The following is a 19,644-nucleotide window of genomic DNA, read 5'->3' on the forward strand; positions in this document are numbered from 1 at the left end:
AACATGGTCCGCTTCCCGAGTCCATGATTTTATTTTTTTGTTAGACGGACGAACTAATTTATATTAACGTAATAATGGGTTAGATTAATTAATTTGAGTATTTGTTTGTTGTATATAATGTAAATATGGGATATATTTCTTTCAATTAATGCATGCTGTTTATAATACTTTGACTTAAGTTCAGTTCAAGTGTTAAAGTCTTTTTTTTGTGCTGACCCATTTATTTGAATTTCATTCACTGCGGTGATCATTTGTATTTTAATTAGGAATAATTTCTATTAGACAGCCAGATTATGAAAGAGCCAGAGTATGGAAGATTTGTGTTGCGTACGGAAGGTCATTAAAATACTAATAATAATCATGTTTGTGAGTCGACAAAGGAAAGTAAAATAATAAATATAATAATATTTGGGCGTGTGCAAGTTAAAGTATAATAATAATAATGACGGTGCTTCGCGAGTTAGCCAGTGCAAATATAATAATCAAAGTGGAGATGACATGTAGCGTTAAAGACTTTCATTCGCGTAGTCAGTTTGATTTTACGTAAATTTTTGATTTTACGTTTTTGGACTTTAATTTAACCATTAAAATTTTGTTTAAAAGCGATATAGGCGCGTGAATTAGAATGGTCACGATATGTTAAAAGCCCAGAATGATTTGAGCCCATATTTAGAGTTGGAAGTCATGAGGGACGAATATCCGGCGTGAAATAAATTGAGCCGTATTGTTTGTAATGATGAAATAGATGAATCTCAAGGCCTAAGATGATATAAATGCATATGCCGGTGTTATTAGTGGTAGAATCCACGCACCGATGATTATTTTATGAATTAAATGTTTGAAGAGTTCCGATGAAAGGAAATGGACTTCAAATTTGAAGGAATAGTTTAGCAATCGCCGGCATTGGAGGTATTTGCCCAGCCGCGATGTGCCATAGGTTGTGAGATGTGTCTTGGGAGGACAGGTGTCCCCATATAAAATTAACGGCAGTACGAAGTTGAAGGTACGGTCCCGAATACCGTGTTGTCCCGACCGATATAAAGCAGATCTTAGTGGTTCATAACGGGATTTAACATATGTGACTAAATTCTAAAGAGTGGATATTAAAATATCATCTTTCCATTTTTAATAATAATAATAACAATAATCATACTCCAAGTGAATCTTGTCTTAAATCGAGTGCTTAGTGCCAAGATAAATCGAAATTGTAAAAAGGGGTTATGCGTTAAACATATTAAGAGTGAACTACCGTGTAACAGGCGAATTTAAGTTTTTTAAAAATAATAATAATAATAATAAAAACTAAGCGACTTTTTTTTTTAAGAATAAATTTTTTTTATATTTTGGACATAATAATGATGTTGGGAGATGAAATGAAAGATTTGAGATTTTTAACTAATAATAATAATAAATAAAATATTTGAAGAAGGAGAAGAAGAATAACCAATGAAGGTACTTTTTTTTTTAATTTTATTTTTTTTATGAAATTAATAAGAGCGAGAAGTTGAAGTATTATAGCGAGGTTGATTACGGGTTACGATAATCACGATTTCCACTATTAATAATAATAATAATAATAATAAATATTTATGAGGAAGCTGATCATTATATTGTGCGGATAATTTAGGAGGAAGAACTAACCTTCGTTTGAAACGTCGGCAAGGGTTGGCATATAATCATCCCGGATGACAAATGATAATAATCAAATACCGGATTATAATTGAAATTAATGATAATGATAAAATTAATTGATGGTAGTCAAAGTATATGCTAATGATCAGATAAAGAATGGTAATGATATTATCTAATAATAATAGGAGGATATGCTAGGGACAGTCATCCTGTGTCGAACTGCTCTGAACCGGATGTTGGGTTTTCACGGGGAGATAGCGGTAGATACGTAAATAACCCACGGACGGCACATGTTTGCAGGGTCAGAGCATAGTAATGAACCTTTCCGTACGTCTTGTCGTATTGACAAGTGTAAATATTAAAGTAGCTTTTGAGTTAATGAACTCTACCTGGTGTGTTTGTGAATCTGGAAATAATAGGCTAGAGTTTGTCCGTATTATAAATTCCCGTTTTTTCGAGGCGATAACATTTTCTACGGTGGGTGTCCGGCTCACCAGAATGTACATACCGGAAGTGTCTCATGTCCAAACGGAACGAGGAGACGACAGTAAAAGGTTACTGTCGTGCCTTCGTCGCTGAAAGAAGATCTCCAGCGGTGAAACGTCCAATCATACGGATGTGAATTCGATCCCCAGTACCCAATTGGGACGAATTCACCAGGTGTTTTACACTACCAGAGTAATGAGGTAAAATCCAAATATTATGTCATTTATTTTTTCAGGATTAAAAGTGTCCCAATGTAAATTTGTCATCATGTGTAGTATGCAAAATAAGTTAATAAATTGCTCCTCATTGCAATTTCAATAGGAAACAGCTTCCATATCTTTTCATTGTAGTTAGTCCAGTATGCCCATGGAATTTAAGTTGTCACTTCCCAGTCCTATTGTGGAGTCAGAAATTTGTATCCATGAATGAGTCGTTCCCCGTAACCTTAAATTTTCATGCCCCGTTCATCCCTGTGTTCATTTGATGCGCCGATATATATTTTTTTGATTTTCTTTATATAAATTTTTTTTATCATTTTCGAACTGATCACCCCTGAGATAAATGCTAGTCTGGGACTCAGGAGGTGGGCGGGTGCAGTACGTGTGACGTCCAGTCTTATCTTCACAGACACTTACGAGCAACGTTCACTTCACAGCAGGCGTTCAAGACCTTGCATTTGTAAACACTTCGCCACTCGCTGGAGCATACTTTGCCAGACCCTACGCAACACACCTGCATCCACCATTGCCGATGCAGCATCCACGCGAGCTATTAGGTCGTGTACATCCATGAGTGGAGTACTAAAAACATGTTCCTTTAAGTGTCCCCACAAATAAAAATCTAGCGGATTAAGGTCCGGGGAACGTGGAGGCCAGAACATTGGACCTCCACGACCAATCCATTTCCCTGGAAACGCTTCATTTAACCAGTTACGCACAGTCATTCCAAAGTGTGGCGGTGCACCATTATGCTGAAACCATAGCTGTCGCCGAACACCAAGTGGAACGTTTTCTAAAGCGCCAGGCAAAGTACTGCCCAGAAACGTACGACAGAGGGGCGCATTCAACTTGTCCAGCAATAGGTAAGGGCCTAAAAGCACTCCTCCCACGATTCTAGCGCACAGGTTCATGCCAAAGCGTGCCCTGAAAGCCACGTTCACGGGTGACATGTGGGTTGTGGTCAGACCAATAATGGCTGTTGTGATGGTTGAAAATACCTTCCCAAGTGAAGCTACATTCGTCACTCAATAACACATTCTTTATAAAATGTTAGTTATCTTCAACTTGTTGCAAAACCGATTCACAGAACTGCACTCATTGAATGCGGTCTTCTGACCGCTGGTGTTGAGTTAACGTGTAATGATATGGATGCTGTTTTTCGTTGTGCAACACGTCAATAACCAGTGTTTGAGATACCTTGAACTGCCTTGCAATATCACGGGTACTTCGCCGAGGTGATTGGTGAACGGCTTCACGAATGTCGTCCTCTGTTTGTGGAGTACGTCTAGTCCTTGAACGACCTCTGTGGATGAAGACTACCGGTTTCCTGCAGATGTTGCTCAAGGCGATAAAAAACATTCTTATTGGGATGGCACTTTTGAGGGTACCGTGCTGCATACTCACGAGCAGCAACAGAAGTTTGGTTATCGGATGCACCCAACACTAAAGGCATATCGACATATTCGCCGTTTGTGTACTCCATCAGGAAGCTGCCCTACAGGCAGTTGACAGGACCAGTTATGTTTGTGCACTGCGTGGTTAGTCGACTCATGCATTCAGTTGAATGGATCACACTGTCATGTGTCCGACTATTGTCATGTGCCAACAGGATATCATGTTACAAACTGTTACACGACTGAAACTGGGGACCTGACACAAAAGAAAAAGAAACCTGACGTAGATTCGAGCCGTAGCTCCATGGTGCATGTGGGTTTGATAACCCAGCCATCTACTCAGTGAGCTGTGACGGCGGGTACGGTAGAAAGGGATAATGGGATGAGGAATCACATGCCGACTTCCAAGTGCGGCATATTTTGTTCACCCTGTATTTCATTCCAAACTACCTTTTAACATCAGGTCTGCCTGTATCGAGCAGGTATTTCTTATCCATGCGATCTACAACTATACACATTACATCTTGTTATTTTGTTGCTGCTAAGTGAAATATAAAACTGTTATTGTCGGTTACCTTTCAAACATACAGAATTTTTCGTATAACTTTTTTCTACTAATACAATGAGAAGAACATTAAGTGTTCATAATAATGTCTATTTATCAATACTTCAAGGACAGAGCTAAATAGTTTTTTAAAAAATTAAAATTAAGCAAATCAATATTGGGCAAAAAGATTCTATCACAGTGTACATCTGAAGGTTTAGGAAACAAGGAAGTGCAACCCACAAGCCCAGCATTCCATAAGACTAACAAATATGCTCTTTCTGTGTTACCATACATGTTTTACAAAGCTAGCACCTAATCTCAGAAAACCTCATGCCTATGAACAATCCAAACTTTTATAAATGTGTTTTTATGTATATTATTCATGAAAGGCAGTGTATACTGCCCCCTTATTACCTGGCTAACTCAGCCACTGAGCGAGAGATCTCAAAGGAAAACGTTCGTTCATGGCATTTCTAGAGGCATTTAAGGGAAAATGATTGACGACCAAGCAAAAAGAATAACTTTAAAACAATATTTCTGACATTTATTCACATAAGCATATTTAGGAAACAAAAATATTCTTGCTGAAATATAATTTCAGTTACAATTTCATTGTGTCATGTTTCTTCCAGCAGTGAATTTACATAATTAAAGTAATCTTCGTCGATGCAGACAACAGTTAGGCTCTGGAAAAATAATAAACGTGAATTAGGTTTTCATTGCCTTTAAAAATTAAAATCAAAATTTAATGTGTGCACGAAGTTTTAAACCTTTTGGCTCGGGGGTATGTCTTTTACATGACAACTATTGGTTCACCAGTATCTCCTTTACTTGGCTACGATTATTCTAGAAGTTTGTAGATTGTGCTCGCTCGCTGGCTGGGCACGCGCGCTAGCCTCGGGAACCTGTTCGTCACGTGTCCTCCCCTTTCACTCGATCGAAGAATGGATCAATACTTGCTCCGTTCAGAACCAGTAAAATCCTGCTTAGACACATATAACACAGCTCGCTGACGGCAGATTCCATCCCTTGGCAAATAATAAAACTTTTCAATGCTGGCCTGTAACTAATAATTTTATTATGACCAAATTTGACGGGGACAATATTAGTTTCCAATTCAACGATTGGCCCCAATCATGAGAATAATTTGACACGTTATCGTTGTATGACATTCTTTGTTAAATCTAGTTATTTTTTATGATTGCATAATATGTTATATGCGATTGTGTGTCCAGCTAAAACTGACCTAGAAAGGTCAAAACCGGTTCTGTAGTTTTAATTTAATAAAATAAGTATTGATTAGGTGGAAGTCTTCTTCTCATTGTATTTGTGTGTAATATGAATACGGAAATGAAACTTTAGGCTGTGCTAAGCCACATCGAGTGCAGTGTTTCTACTGGCAACAAATATGAAATTCTGTTATTGTGTGCATCCTTTTAAACATAGGTGTGTGGTCCCAGAGATTTCTTTGTAGAACTTTTCTAGGAAGTACACACCCAGATGAATGGAGATTTTATAATAACAGACCGAGAATGGGGAAGATACATCATGAATACGAAGATAGTCCCTAGTGAAAGTATGGAAGGTGATCATAGATTATTGATTGTGGAAATAAAACAAGTAAAATTCCCTAAAATTGTATTGAAGTAGAAACCAAAGATCAGGATTTGGGAATTAGAGGAGGAGGATAAAAGATTGGCATTTCAAGATTGTATAAACAGGAGGTTGCCTAACACAGAAATACGAAGTGGAGAAGAAGAGTGGGACAATTTAAGACAGACATTTGTGGAAGCAGCAATTGAGGTAAGCGGAAAAGCAAAAGCAAAGGTTAAGAGAAAGGAGACACGGTGGTGGACAGACAAAATAAAAAAACACATAAAAGAAAGGAACAAGGTGAAGAAAGAAATGGATAAGGAAAAGCAAAAAATGTATCAGGGGGATGAAATGAAATGGCGTATGGCTTTTAGTGCCGGGAGTGTCCAAGGACAAGTTCGGCTCGCCAGATGCAGGTCTTTTGATTTGACTCCCGTAGGCGACCTGCGCGTCGTGATGAGGATGAAATGATGCTGAAGACAACACATACACCCAGCCCCCGTGCCAGCGAAATTAACCAATTATGGTTAAAATTCCCGACCCTGCCGGGAATCGAACCCGGGACCCCTGTGACCAAAGGCCAGCACGCTAACCATTTAGCCATGGAGCCGGACTGGGGGGATGAGAATAAGACAGAAAGGTTACATGTGGAATACAAAAGGTGGAAACTACTATATGCTGCTACCACCTGTTTTCACGAGCTCAAACGGAGCACTTCAGATACTCGCCATGGCAACACAGTTGAGAGTTTTTCTATAAGGGTGAACTTCCTTAGCCTTTAATAGTCTCCTACTTTATTCCTCTATCACTTGCTATTTCTCCTGGCCTGTGACTTTGCCAGATGATGAAAATGGGAATGAGGACAGAATGAAACTATACCTAAGAGACCAAAGGATAACACAGGATATCTTGGTACACTTATGGCACAGGATTGTAATGGCAAAAGAAACTCTCAAAAGGAAGCAAAGACTGCTAACTACAGAATAAACTAGGGAGTAAGGAAATGACTGGCTAATATTACATCTGTTGGACCGTCAAGAAAACTGAAACCTTCAAGGATACTTAAAATTGAGTAATACGGTTATGAACAAGCAGGTGCGCTACATTGCAGGAAGACACTGCTCCGACCTGCCGCACAAGATTATCCAAAAGGACAAATCAAAGACTCGGATACATTAGAATTGGTACCTTGCTTTTCAAGGAAGATGGTTTCATGGTATTGAAGCCCATGAACAGAGTTTCCTTGAGCTCCAAATGCAAGGACTGGTGTTGACAATATAAATTAATGCTGGCAGAGAGATGGCTGGAAAGTCATAAAACAGATGGCCTTTATTTTTAATATATAAACAGGATGAATAGAAATGAACAGTATGGCGACTCCCTCTGAATCACATGTTAACAGACGCGGCAGTGTACATGTTCAGTTAACTGGACACCTTGGATATTTTCCGGATATGTTTTGCGGTCGTACAAGCTTGCATTTCTTTCCTTCTTTTATTCGGAAATAAAATAGCCATCGTAATGGAAAATTAATTTTGGTACTAAGTCCTGAGCATGTTCAGTGCAGCTGCGCTGCTGTCGTTACAAAGTCCAATTACGCGCACTTTTTGTCGGCTTAATGTGGAAGTGTGTGAACAATTTGTGATCTTTTTCGGTAGTTTTATATGTTCTCCAGTTTTATACGTGCAAAATATCTGATGTTATCTTTCTGTGAACTGAAATGTGAAAAGGATTAAGGGTTTGAGAAGTAGGACGTATACTTTGCCATATGCTTCAATTTACTAGCGCATGTGAATATGCCTCCAACTTGCTATGTCCTGGGTTGCAAGTCGAGTTACGATAAACATTTGAATGAAAAAGGCTGGTTTTTTTTTTTTTTTAACCTCCAAAAGTGATAGTACACTTAACATAATTTTTCAGTCAGATTAGAGCCATGACAAAAGCTGTTGTCAAAGAGAATGCCAAAATCATAAGTGCAGCTCAGTAAAGAAATTACAGCAAGCTTACCTTTGACCTTTGATCAGCCACCAATATCAAGTTGAAAAGATGAACAAATAGCTCCTTCAAAAATGAATGTTATTCACCACTTCTGTGGGTATATTGTTTAACATGCAAGCAAAGTGACAGATTGTACAGCATATATTGATTCTCTGCAAAACAATATAGAGGAGGCAAAAGGCAGTCAGTTTTCACCCCTAACAAGTCTACAAGGATAACATAACTCGTCCAACTATCTCATTTACCCATCGAATGAATTATTATTTATATTTTCTCATGTAGTGGAAGGTGTGAGAAATCTCAGTGTACAAGAAGCATTATGGGGAGGAATATTTGAAGAATGCCTGGATAGTTTACTTCCAATTACTGTTTCTCAAGGACTCGGGTGCTGTACTGAACATGCTCAGGATCAAAATTAATTTTCCATTACGATGGCGATTTTATTTCTGAATAAAAGAAGGAAAGAAATGCAAGCTTGTACAACCGCAAAACATATCCGGAAAATATCCAAGGTGTCCAGTTAACTGACTGATGGGGTGAAGTGCTGGTTAGATTCATTAAGCTGAGCGTATTAACATATAAATATAATTAGTTATGTAGGAATTACATATGTATGACATACCTGTACGTAACATCACGTGGGTGCCTGCAGAGTTTTAATATGTTTATATTATGTAGCATGTACATGTGCTTTTTAAGGTTATAATCTATAATTGCAACTGAGTTTGATTTCGTGAGGAATTAATGAAATATCACTTAGCTCTATACACACATACACGCTTGAGATATTCGTTAAGATACTGATGAACCAATTTCAGAAGTAATGTCATTAAATGAATACTAAATGTAAAATATTTCCTGTGTATTTTTCACATATTACTTGCAAAACACGGAACACTATATCTTAATTTGAACGAAACACAGATCGCACATAAACACACTCATCGGTCAGTAAGCAGAATGCACAATTCTGAAACATCACAATAACGAACACACGGTTTTAAATAATGTATTTAAATGACAAATTCCGAATTATGACACATCACATCTCGTTTAGAATCACATGTTCGGAAACAGCTGATCACTATTTATCTACACCAGCACCACATAGTGTAGGAACATTATCAACCAACAGAAGTCATGACTCTATGCATTTCTATTCGTCCTGATATAAATATTATAAAATTAAGTTGCCTGTTGGTGTCTGTTCCGAGACCCACCAAACGAACTTTGATGTGGTTTTCACTGCTGTATACAATATTAATCGAGTATATGAAACATTAATCTACTACAAAAGGGAGTGAACAGTAGTGATTTTAGAGAAGGAAGTCAAAAAAACAAAATGACCATCTGAGCACTTCCTTGGCATACACTGCCTAAACCATCTACGACAGATCTATGTTATGTGTAAAAGAACTGTTGAGCATAAAAATACCTACAAGAAAGTCTGTGATTTTATGTTATAGTTTGCAGTAAAAAAATCAGCCTTAAATTTTGTAACTATATTTTGAAATTAATATGTTCATCATCATTATCAATGTCCCACTTCAGTTGCCCAGGTGTGGATTTTTTTTTTTTTTTTGAATATGTTCACTCCCACCTTAATTGCCAGGCTGAGTGGGTCAGACAGTTGAGGCGTTGGCCTTTTGGAACCCAAGTTGGCAGGTTTGATCCTGGCTCAGTCTGGTGGTAGTTGAAGGTATTCATATATGTCATCCCAGTGTCTGTAGATTTACTGGCACGTAAAAGAACTCCTGCGGGACCAAATTCTGGCACCTCGATGTTTCTAAAAACCATCAAAGTAGTTAGTGGGACATAAAGCCAATATTATTATTACTACCACCTTAATTAAATATAGAAATCGCCCCAGGAACCGTTAAGTTTTCTTCTCTAAACCAGATCACTTAAAATAATGCTCATGCACGTCATCGGCATGTAGTGCAGGAATCAGATAATGCTCATCCACGCCAATGAACATCATAATCGCTTCATCCTTGTCAAAATAAATTATTTATTCACCTCAGTAATCTTATTAAGATAAAATACCCTTTACATTATATAATTTGCGTGAGTGGTTTACAAATTATTTTAGTGAAACTGTGGGAATAATTGGAATATCACATGGGAAGAAAGGAGGGAGCTAACACAGTCAGTCGAGACCACCTTGGAAAACTATCACTCTGAACTATTAACGTACTTAGGCCTTATAACAACATTAGTTGTTTTCCCTGTATCTCCATAAATTCAAAATTGCTCATATTCAAAGTTAGGGTACATGTTGTTGTTATTTTATAAAATATCTTTGTGATCTTCCTAATTTTCCTGAAAGAAGAATTGTTTTATGTTTCAGCGCGGTGGGAGCAACTTGAGCCTTCATAGCCGGACAGCCAGCTCAGACCAGCTGAGGCCCACAGCCATGTAGAACCTGGGATTTATTTAGCAGCATTTGTAGATAATAATTATGTATTCAGAAATGCTGCAGTTGAAATGAATGCCCACATACTTGGACATGATCTGTATTCTTTGGACATAAATGCATTTAGTAGTTAATATTTTTAAGTACTGTACAGTCAGTTTTCGAAAAACTGAAGCAGATTTAACTTTTCACAATGGTATTAGTACTTATTGATAAGCTTTAAAGCTTACCGGACTGTACATTTGGTCACTTAATTTCTAAACTTCATGTTCAGATTATTAATTGATTATTATTAATTTTGACTTTTATCTAAAGTTGCTCCTTAGTTTTGAGCATTAGTGCTCATCGAGTGCCTCTTTTAGCTTACAAATATCACATTAAAATTTTTCATTTTGAAAAGAATACCAGGGAAAAAAGTGTATGACATTTCTTGTTACCAGATGGTACCTTGTAATACTTATAGCCTCTTGTGACTTTTAAATTTGAAACAAATGACTTATGTAGTCATATCTAAATTAAGGTATAAGAAGTTACATCCCAGAGCAGCACTTTGTTGGAGAAGTTGTGACCATGCTTCTCTTGTAGAGTAAAAATCCTAAAAAGTAGTGAGTCTAAAAGAAACTTGAATTAACTAGGTAGCTTTTACCTTTAGGAAGGGTTATTCCGAGGACCCAAAAGGTATATCATCACTGTTAATCTTAAACCTCATATCAGTATCTCCAGAAATTTCATTTTTTAGGAACGGCAAAAATATTGATCAAATGTAACTTTTTGATAAGCATTAGAAAATAATGAATAAATGCCATATTAATGCAGGTAGAAAATTCTAATGTGATGCAAATAATAATCATTCTTCTTCTTCCCTGTGTTGTTCCTGCATTCACCAAAACTATTGATCAAAGGCATTGTCCTCGATGAGACCAGAATTGCGTATGTTAGCACCCACTCGGGCAGTCCTTTAAGTTTGATGCCGTGCTATCACTGTTTCTCTGGACATCCTTGCCAACAATGGGGGATTTCTTCTTTTTAATTGGCCAAACTATCTAAGATTGGTCCCACACCAGGATTGTTCTGCACGTCCTCATTACTGACCCTGTTGAGTCGACCATCAGAGCATTCTCATTTTCAATGTTTGTAGAATTTGTATATGGCACTAGGTTGTTGACCAGCATTGCCACTGGAGGGACAATAAAGCAACATATGTTTTATTTCAAATTTGCCGATATCCTGCTGTTGCACAATTTACCATCATGTATCTCTGCATCCATGCTGCATTTACGAATAGCTAAAAATTTAAAATGATATAAAAGAAAATAGGTATACGAGGTATTGGCATTAATTCATTGTCAGGTCCTCAGGAGATAAGGTTTTGTGACTTGCTTCATGCCTGAAGTCATGTCCAGGTCATGAATTTCTGAGATTTTGTATGTACCTTACAGTATACATACATAGTTGTTTTTTTTTGCCATTAGCATGGAGATCAATATTTATCGCATCCTGAGGTTCCATTGACATCTGAGGATCGATATGTTTCATTCAGTATACTCGAAACCTCAATACTGATGGTTGCAGGAGCTGTGAGGTTTTGGACTACGAGTGATGATATAGAGAAATTCTTTTATATTGATATATTTCTCCTTATTTTCAACTGGAACACTTCAAATTAGTGTAAAATTATGACATTATAATGAAAAATATGCTTTGAAAAGAATATTGAAACTCTTCTGGGTGTTTGAATAACGACGGCTTATGTTATAGGTCTGTGACTTGGCTAGACTTATTTCTTTTAATCGCTTGGTGGAGTATAGGGACTCGCAAAATTTCTCCACCATGTAAAATCCAGCCGTAGTAAATTTTGTCTGGTTTCTGTAGTAAGTTTGTTTGAGGTGTGTGAGTTATTGGCCCACAGCATCCTAGCACCTAGTCTAATGGTGAGGCTGCCTCTTGTCTGCACTAGATTGCAGAATTTTTTGTGGGAGTCATCTCCATTAGTCTTTAAAGGAATTTTTCTGGGGGGGGCCATCTCCGTTAGCCTTTAAATATAAGGCAGTGTTTTCTTTTTTATTTAATCCCAAGAGCTGCCTCCTCTGCCAGCTTTGCCATAACAAAGGACTTCTCCGCCATTGCTGCCATTGACGTTTTCACCAGAGCCCCATTAGGCATAATTTTTTCAGGGTTCCTGTAGGGCCTTCACAGGGTACGTGTAGCCCCAGCTGCACAATCACCCCTGCAGGCAATCCCCTACTTCATGTCCTTGCCTGCCTCCCACAATGTGGATGAAAGGTTGGCTTTATGGAAGACTTACAGGACTGTGCTTTCTCTCATAATTTCACATTGTGTTCTGAGTGGACCAAAGCCAGCATTGCACACTATCCAAATTGTTTCATAAAACATTTAACCAGTACTTAACAGCGACAGAAGATTGCTTTAATGTAGATTTGTGAAAAATTAAATTTTGGACCTCATGAACAATTAAATAATGGCATCTGCAAATATATACAGTTAAATTTGATGAGTATTCTATTCTGCAGTTTGAATAAATCTTGAAAAATATAATCAAACCTACTAGGGAAAAAAAAGGCATTTGGAACAAATTATTATTAGTAGTAGATGATAGTGATTACAATGTTGTCCATACCATATACAATCTCTTATCTGTCACATATGCGGTATTCAATGATTCTGATGAAATAACTTATAAGCTGATGCTTTTTGGTTACTTTTCAAATCATACTGTTTTCAAGGTGTGGATCATTTTGTTCTAGTTTGGTTTCCATTGATAAAGTTACCAGAAAATATGTAAGAGAATTTTTGACAATATACCAGTTATAAATTTGATGCCTCATTCAATGAAATATCTTTATTTTGTTGCTAAAATGTCTCCTTGAATTGATGTACTGTCAACTTAAAACAATCATCTCATCATTTCCCAGTACTGCTGCTTGGGTTGTACCCTCTCCTACTGTTGAAAGATATGATTACACAGTTCTAATATCTGCACTGAATTTGCATTCTGATTGCTATATGGTAATATCCTTTACTATGAAGGAAATGTCATTATTGTGAACAAATTGTCATCTGCAAGAATACAAATATTAAGTGTTTTTAAAATCTACATGATGAGTGTATGGAAGCTGGCCTGTGGAGAAGTGGTGCAATCACGACCACCAGCGGTATTTCTGAATACAAGAACATTTTTCCGATTTTTTTTAAAAAAGAATGGATGTCAGTGTGATTTGCTCGGTTAACATTTAATGTAATTTATTCTTGTCTAGAGGTAACATGATGAGGAAAGCTCTCGGTACCCAATAGTCATGTCAAATATTGGGTAATTGTCAGAGATTTTAGAGGTGTTTGAACAGTAAAGAACCTATACCAGTTACAGTGTCTCAGAATCATGTCACATATTGAACTTACAATTGAAGCTGACCATTCACACCAAGTTTCTTTACAACACCATAAGGTATTCAGGATTTGTGCCACGTAAGTTACTTTAAATGAACCAATCTGGAGTCGCCATGGAGCACACTTTCTCAAGAGGGATGCAAGTACACCAGAGCCCTATTAAGGTCTGGACACAGAAAGCAACCTGCAATATGGTGACACCATACATGTTAGTAAAAACTTGAGAAATAGACCTAACTGTTCTATACTTTAAAAAAGATCAAGTTAGAATCTGCCTCCTGTAATGATTCAGACAGTTATTGCTATTCTTGATAATATGAAGCAATCAATTTGGTGAGGGATTGACAGCAATATATATCACAATATTACAAAAGGATTAAATTTTCCTTACAATGTTTTAAAGATCTACTAGCTACTAAGCATTCCTACACAAGAAATATGAAACTAACTGCGAAGTTAGCAAGCGGACAGATTGAGTTGTCTGACATTAAGCTACCTGATGTTAGTAGGAAGGTCAAAGCTTTTATATTCATTGGCTATTTATAAAATAATTTTCAAGTGAAAAATTCAATCACTGTATAAAATAATTGTACAAATTTTGCTGGTTAATTTAATGTCAGACAATGACATTTCTTAGATTAGAGCAAGAGGAAATCAACAAAATTCCTGTGAAGATTAAATCAAGAAACATTAAGTTAAGAATGGTTTAGAATTTAATTTGAACAAGCTGTTATGTGGAGGCTAAAGAACAGAATACTGAAGGAAACCATGATACTTCATAACAACGCCTAGTTACCAACCGAGGACAATGGGCATTTTTCTAAATTTTCTGTTCAGTACTCTGTGCTCTCATAGTTTGGTTCAGATTAAAACCATCTCTCATAATATCAAAACCTCTTTAGGTGGAAGACAATTCTCTGTGAAACTAAAGAACTGTTTCTTTAAAAGTAATTGACTAGTGTAAATCCAGAAGCCTATGTGGTGTCTACGGCATCTAGATTGTACAGGGTACAGTATGTGACATGAAGCAATTGGTCGGCTGGGCACTGTACTGTAAGGGAAGGGTATCTTGAAGACTGTCTTTTATCTTTTGTTTTGGAATGTAAGCATTCCAATCAAAGTATTTCAACTTTAAACCCTATGTGCAATACCTTATGCATTTCTTTCTTCACATTCCATGGTATTTTATATATGTATTATTTTGATATAAAACATGTTGTCCATAATGTTTGAGAAGCCATTGATATCCATTCTTACCAAGTAAATGTTCATATTGTAATTCCTTATGTGTATTGCATAGAAAGTGTTTAAATTGTATCATGGTGTTTGTTTTCCTTTCTGTCCAATAATGTAAATAGGAGCAAATATTTATGTTCTAAATTCCTAAATCATGTCCCATTCTATAGGCAACACTTAACAGTATTTCCTTCCAATTAATGTGTGTTTAATTTCATTTGTTTCAGCTAATAAAAGGAACATTCTGAAATAATGGGATTATTATCATCTCATAACCTGCACAATAATATTTTATGTGCAAGTGAATTTTCAAAAATGAAAACTATTTTTTTCTATACTTGCTGAGCAGTAGCATGGGCAATCTTCTTAAGTCAAGGGAAAGTGCAAAATAGTGCAATGAATGATATGTAAATATATACATATATATATCTGCGATTTCAGTATTTATTTGTAAGATTATTTTATGGTTGAAGGTTTTGTTGACTCTTCTGAATACCATGAATTTCCTTCTCTCTTAAATGTGACTGCGGTGAAAGACAAGTATGTCCATGACTCTTTGTAACCAGTATTATTCTCTCTAGCCGCTCCCTGTCGTATTTATGAGTAAGTGTGAGTATTTGCATTCAGATTGTCTTCGCCTCGTCCATAGTAACCATGCTAAGGGATGGACGGGAAACTGAGGTGAAGTTAATATTATCATAGCAAGTGCCATGAAAATGGCTGCTTACCTTTCATTCATCAGATGCTAGTGAGGTTATTGTTATTTTATGGAGAAAACCAACAAGATTAGAAATTCTGTCAAGAAATCCTGATAAGAAAAAAGATAAATTCTTAATGTTAAAAAATTGTTGATTATCTTTACTGCTGACTGTGTTTTAACTACAGTTGTCATTAACAGAACATTTTTCAGTAGTTAAATACTCTGCTGAGGAGGAAGATTCTAAGTGGCTTAAGATTCAGTTAAAAAAATGCATCTCTTGTCAGATATACAGTGTAAATGAGTGGCAGTGTATATTAATATACGTCTATTTTCCTGTGGGAATGTTATTATCAGTGCTATTTGCATTGTTTAACAATATCATGTTGTATACTTTGTGATATTCCAAATTTGCCTGTTATGACTACAGTGAAACCTCTCATTTTCAGACATCAAAGAGACGTAACTATACGTCCACATCTGGAAGGTGCCCTTTATTGTGAGGGAGGTTGCACAGTCTGCCTATGGGCTATGCCTTCACTGTTGAAATGAAACTAATTATCTTAGCTCTAAATACTGCATAAAACCTTGAAATTAGAAAGGGTCAGAAGAAAGAAAAATATCATGTAATGTTATACCAGGCCTGGGTATATATTTACAACTACTAACTCTCAAAGATATGAGCTTCATTGAAGTTTCCGTATTGAACTGAGATCACAGAGATAAGATATCTATTAGGTTCCACCTATTCAATACTAATTACGTGTTGATGTTACTAATAACTTTTATTCAACTTGGGACCGGTTTCGACACATATGTCTTCATCAGCCATAAAATGAATCACAAATATATAAGCAAAGACGTAATGATAATATTTCAATATGTATCCACAATAGTTTTGATTATTATGTCTTTGCTTATATATTTTTGATTCATTTTATGGCTGATGATGGCATTATATGTGTGTCAACTGGTCCCAAGTTGAATAAAAGTGATTAGTAGCATCAACATGTAATTAGTATTGAATAGGTGGAACCTAATAGATATCTCATCTCTGTACTTACTCTCAAGAAATGTACATTATTACAAAGTTCCCTTAGAAAAGTCGGTCGGGCTCTTTTGTCAACTGCTCTACACAGTATGTGTTGAACTGATCGTGGTAACTGGATTTCGGACCTAGCAGTCGGGCAACATTTTATTTACCTGCTTCCAGGTAACAATATTGTCAATACAGTACAGTGCATTAGATGTCAAAATCTCAGATCTGACTATAGTCGAGAGATAAAGCAAGCTTCAAGACTCTCCGATGTTACTGTCTATATCTGAAAGTTGCTGTAAACAAGAGTTGCTGTGGTAGCGTCATACTGGCTAGAGAACATATGGCCCTTATCTGAAGTGCTAGTGCAGACTAAGGCAGAATTCTTAAAAACAGTTCTTTATTTGTCACAATTCACGCCTTCACGTCTAGCCGAAGCTTAAAAGAGAAAGCTCCCTATCATCCAAGAATAGAGACTTCAGTTGCTCCTGCCATCTGCACCAGGATATGAGAAACTAATAACCATTATGAATGCTAAGCAGAAAAGATATGAAGCGACGTCTTCTGCACGGATGCAGTGTATTTTGGGGATGGATGCAAGGACTGTATAACCTGCGACAGGTAGCGACATAATTCTCAGTGCATGGTACGTGAAAAATAATGTGACAGAAATCATGTACAGCTCAAGCATTTGCCTGAAGTGAAAGTGAGGGTTCCAACTCACTATCTCCTGAATGCAAGCTCATAGGTACGTGATCCAGACTGCATAGCCTGCTTGCTCAATTTTGTAAAGATGGTTGAACTTCAATGTACTTTGCACATTTGTGCACTCTAACTCCTATAAATAAATACTTGTTTCAGATGGGACATAAAAATCTGTCCACGTTTGAAGTGTCTGTAAGGAGAGGTTTCACTCTATATTTGTTTTTTAAGTTTCCTATTCTGTATTATTAACTGAAAATGCTCATTCTGGACAGGCACTAAGTTAACACATTCCGTTAAATATACTTTATGCTGAAAGGAAGTGAAACTGTGTAGATTTTTTAATTTTGCATTAATTTAACAGTTGAAGGTGAGTATTATTTCAGTATGAAGTTGGAATGATCATCATTTGTATCCATAGGGTCTCTGATATCCTGCGGATTCTGTATTTCGTAACTCAAACTGCTAATTTTCCATGCATCCAAATATGAATCAAGGATTGTACTTTAATAAAGACATTGAGATATTGTAACCTTTTTCATGAACCAAAGAGAACTCTTTATAATGACTCGAACAGCCATCTTGTTGGACTTAACTGCACAAGGTTTTTTTTTTTTTTTTTTTTTTGTTTTTTTTTTTCAATTTATAATGATATGCTGTGGAAATGGTCAGTTATATTTTTACAATTCTGAGCTGTGTAGTTGATATCCATTATATTATTTCTTGGATTTAAAAATAAATTGCAGATTAGAGAAACAGTATGTTTAAGGAGATCTCTTAAACCAACATTGTGCAAACTAGATGGCATAATATTTTAGTAAGAGTAACTTTCAACATGCTTCCATGTACAGTATAATTAACTTAGGAATAACTAAAGATTAGCTTTGTTTCCATGATTAAATTGTCATCTGGTTTTAAATGGTGTCAACTCTTCCTTGAGACATTTATGTTTCAAATTCTCTCTCTGTTATTTGTTTCACGTCGCACCAACTCGGTTATGGCGACAGTGGTCTAGAAGTGGGAAGGAAGCAACCCTGGACTAGATCAAGGTACAGTCCCTGGTATTTGCCTGGTGTGAAAATGGCAAAACACAGGAAACCATCTTCAGGGCTGCCAACAATGGAGTTTGAACCCACTATTTCCCGAATGCATATTCTCTTTTTTACCCTTAAATATATTAAATTGTGCTCTTGTTTGGTTAAGAGGAAGTACTGTTCAGTGCTATGATTGATTGTTAATACAGAATCCTAAAGCCATTACTAGAATTTGCAAATTTGCCTCCCTGGGTGATATCTTCCTCAGCCGTAAAAGTAAAACTTGTAATATATTTGTCAAGCGCTGGTAACGAGTTCGTCCGTAAGATGGCTGTAGTTGTTTGGTAGAGCAGTGGATTGATGTCCTATCATAATTGCATTTAAATGTTTCCAGATCGATTTTGGTTTTGAGCTTTAATTCTGTAAGTTTTATTTACGTAGAAGTGTATAAAAGTATGTAACAGTTAATTTTAGAGAAGGTCCAATCATTTTTAATTCCCCTCCTCTGTGAGCCAAGTGTTTCTTGTCATGAGTAGAATGTTTACCTAATATTTTAATACCATACCAAACCCAAAAAAGACAAACCTATGTGAAGACTTTGACTTATATGTGAATGCTGATGTTGATGATTTTCTATAGAATATACAACACCTTTATTCCAGTTGCCATCTCAAGAAAACTATCAATTTTGATTCTCTGTCATTCACTTGGACATGGACTTATAATACCTGTATTTCTAATGAAACTATACTATTACTGTATTTATCAGTGCAGTATGAAATAATGATTTAGTAATAGATAAAATATGTAGATATTTAAGTACAGTAAGCTTTACGTACAATATTTAATACATGTTTCCAAATGAAGGAACAAAGCATTGTCCACGTTTATTTTCCTGAGTGAAGAGCTTCAAGTTAAATCCAGAGCCAGATGTAAAACTAAACTAAATGAATATAAAACTATAACAGAAATGGTATTTTCACGTGACCATAAACTGTATCAAGATCTCATCGTTTCAAGTTGTATAAAATAACTTCTGTCTAATACTATAACTTTTTAAATGTTTTGGACATACAACACTAGCCTTGGTGCATAGCTTGGTGCAGTTTTGTCAAGATGTAGTGAAAATATCATTTTAGTAAAACTATTTCATTTCCTATGTATTTTGTAAATAATTAGACTATTTTTTCTTGTTTTTAATTTATTTTTATGAACGTGCAAAAATGAAAAATGCCACATGCATGTCATCA

The 19,644-nt window shown here is 36.2% G+C and overlaps 1 protein-coding gene and 1 long non-coding RNA gene across 2 annotated transcripts in view; one reads left to right on the forward strand and one right to left on the reverse strand.

Annotated features, from left to right (window-relative positions):
- Klc (kinesin light chain) overlaps positions 1-15,533 on the forward strand; it is a 416,901-nt gene extending 401,368 nt beyond the window's left edge. The window contains exon 13 of the mRNA XM_067155490.2: positions 10,219-15,533. The gene's annotated coding sequence lies outside the window, so the exon portion shown is untranslated. The remainder of the gene's footprint in view (positions 1-10,218) is intronic.
- The window catches only part of LOC136883274 (uncharacterized), a 46,445-nt gene continuing 31,596 nt past the window's right edge, over positions 4,796-19,644 (reverse strand). The window contains exon 2 of the long non-coding RNA XR_011018834.1: positions 4,796-4,963. This is a non-coding gene — a long non-coding RNA (uncharacterized lncRNA). The remainder of the gene's footprint in view (positions 4,964-19,644) is intronic.

The sequence above is a fragment of the Anabrus simplex genome, chromosome 11 (assembly GCF_040414725.1).
Source record: "Anabrus simplex isolate iqAnaSimp1 chromosome 11, ASM4041472v1, whole genome shotgun sequence".
NCBI classification, from domain to species: Eukaryota; Metazoa; Arthropoda; class Insecta; order Orthoptera; family Tettigoniidae; genus Anabrus; species Anabrus simplex.